Source organism: Notamacropus eugenii, chromosome 6 (assembly GCF_028372415.1).
Source record: "Notamacropus eugenii isolate mMacEug1 chromosome 6, mMacEug1.pri_v2, whole genome shotgun sequence".
Lineage (NCBI taxonomy): Eukaryota > Metazoa > Chordata > Mammalia > Diprotodontia > Macropodidae > Notamacropus > Notamacropus eugenii.
Window position 1 is genome coordinate 84,189,047 of NC_092877.1, and position 3,069 is coordinate 84,192,115.

The following is a 3,069-nucleotide window of genomic DNA, read 5'->3' on the forward strand; positions in this document are numbered from 1 at the left end:
TCAGTATGGTATAAAAGTGTTGGATTTGAAATAATAGAAGATGTAGGTTTGAATTGTGCTCCTGAATGGTTAACTGTTTGAACACAGGCAGTTCACTTAATATCTCTCAACCTCTAATTGATACATATATAGAATTCAAGTTGACGATCTCTATCACATGGTTGTTATAAAGATCAAATGAGGTGATGTAGTCATAACTTTTAAAATCCTGAACTATATAACTGTCTAATATTATTTTTATTAAATGTGTACTTGCATGTTAATAGAGAAAAATACCTTTGAGGGCCATAAATAAATTAAAAAGGGATAAGGAATCCTACTAAACTTTTTGAATTTTTTTCACATTTATAAAAATGGCTTTTTTTAAAAAAAGAATGTTTCAAATTGGATAGCTTTATACAATTAATGTTTAATATGCTTTTAATTCAAAAGGATTAATAACTTTTCTTGAGATTACTCTTTATTCAATAGGCACTTAAAATTAATCACATTTTCTTATAGCACGTTTCTTTAAGAAATGATTAAGGCAATCTAGTGAAAAAGGTTTCTTTGCATATGACCCATAGATCTGTATTCAGCCTGAGTCCCTCTCCTGAACTTTAGGCCTTTATTACCAACCCGATTTTACTCTATGAGCAAAGCAGAATTGCAGTAGCTCAAAAAAAGTGAGATGTATGAATTTAGAGACATCTTCACTTCAAAATATTCATGTGTGCTATTTGTGACCAAGCTGTGGTAGAGCCTTCTGAATTTATATTAGTCTGAGCCACAGTCAGACACACTACATATTGACCCCAGAATAGTGATGTTCTGTTGGTCTTCTTCAAGAACTAAGGAACAAAAATCAACCGTGTGTGTGTGTGTGTGTGTGTGTGCGCACATGTGTGTACATATATATGTGCATATATATATATGTACATTTATATATATAAAATTTATTTCAAATTGGGTGTCCTGAAACTCTGCAAGTCCAAAACAGAACTCATTCTTCCTTCTCCTTCCTTGCCCCCTTCCTCTGTCTTTCTCCTTTATGAATATCCCTATTACATTAAGGATATATTAACATTATATCTATGTTGGTAACCTTGGCATTGATTTGTCTCCTCACTTTCCCTTACCCTGTATATTCTTCTCTTTTGGTCTCCCCAGGGTCTCCAGTATCTAGCCCCTTGTCTTTCTGTTTAGACAGTTGTCACCTTAGTTCAGGCTCTTGTCACCTCTCTCCTGGATTAATATAAGAACATTCTGATTGCTCTCCTCCCTTGAGTCTTTCCTAACTCCAGTCCTTTCTCCATAACACTCTCAAAGCTATTCCTCTTAAGCTCAGATCTGACTGTTATCCCATTCATTAAACCCTTATTGGCCCTAGGATCAAGCCGAAATTCCTGTTTGGGGGCTCCATGGCCCAAGTTCTCTTCTTAGATGGATTCTACCCTTCAGGCACTCTAATTTAGATCTGATAAACACCTTTTTTCTGTTGTTTGGACATGACCTTCTATCTTCTCCTTGCCTTTGAACTAACTGTAGCCCATGCCAAGAATGCATTCCCATGTTACCTTGTTTTCTTTGAATCTTGTCCTTCAAGATACAGTTTCATCACCGGCTTCTATGTAGACCTATTCTTGATGACCATAGCTAGTGCCCTTCTCTAATTCCCTTGTATTTCTTCTGTCAACACATCAATGAAGTTTAGTGCCTACTGTACGCCAACCACTGTGCCAAGCTTTGGGGATAAAAAAGACAATCGTCCTGGCCCTCAAGGAACTTACAATCTAACAGAGGAGACAATAAATAAACAACTTTATTCATGCAATAATACTTATTCTGAATATACTTATGTCATGTTATTTTGTCCATGGAATGTAAACATCTTCAGAGCTTTTATTTTTTTTAAATTTATATCTGTAGTACCTAGTACAGTGTCTCTAATCCATTGTAAACACTTAATAAATGTTTGTTGATTAATCAGTTAATATTTTTATCTTTTATTTCAAAATAGAGTCAAAGATTTTATTTGTATAGTTCTGTTTCTTATTTTTTAATGCATATCAAATTTTGATTCTTGGGGGAGAAACATTATTTAGAATAATATTGCATCATGTAAACACAAAATACAAATTACTTGTTAAGTATTGTTCCTCTCAACCTTGTGTGTGTGTGTGTGTGTGTGTGTGTGTGTGTGTGTGTGTGTGTATACACACAGCTAGACATAGATATCTGATATCAGGTGTGCCTGTAAATTAGCAAAAAATTGCTCTTGTCCATCAAGATCTCACCTGTGTTGGAGAACCATTTTTAATTTTTGGTAAGAGAGCCAATAGAAATGCAAATGTTGTTTGACTCCTATTTGCACAAAGGAGAGAATATCATTGAAATCCTCACAAGGCAACCCAAGAAGACTCACAGACTTGAAGAACTTTATGGTGATGTCCTTCACAGGCCATAAGATTATCTTTGGTCAGGGAAAACTTGGTCTTTTGTAGATGATTTACCAATCAATGAATTGAACACATTACCATCTGTGAATATGATTTTTAAAAATGTTTGTGATTCCATGATATACGTAATTCCTCATAGTTACTAAGTTACATTACTTTGTCATTATCTTGAATTGAGGGACCAACCTAAGGTTGACAATTTACCTTCAAATCGATTTTCCTTATTTTTAAAGGTGTGTAAGTTAAGCTCTAGGGAATGACATTCAGGAAGTCTTGTTAGATATAATATTTACCATCTGCTTCTAATTTAGAACTTTTAATAGTTCATTGTTTCTTGATCCATGCCATTACTAGCAGGCTAAGGTAGTAGCACTTTTCCTGCATTCTTGCTTATGAGATTGACCACATTATAAATTCTGCTCATTGATTTTATTTGTCCCAGGGTTGTTTTGTGCAATGAGAACTGTTGTTCCTATGTGACTTTAAAAAATAGGTTATTGACTATTTCATGAACTTAAAAAAAATAAGCATTACTTTCTTCCACAATGTGCTGTCCCAAATTTTGAGGTAGGATAGCAAAACCCTGCTCACATCCCGGTAAAGCAGACATATATTTTTGTATTTTTTGTAG

General features: G+C 34.3%; 1 protein-coding gene across 5 annotated transcripts in view; it reads left to right on the forward strand.

Annotated features, from left to right (window-relative positions):
• PCDH7 (protocadherin 7) overlaps positions 1-3,069 on the forward strand; it is a 494,834-nt gene that overhangs the window by 65,472 nt on the left and 426,293 nt on the right. The window lies entirely within an intron of this gene.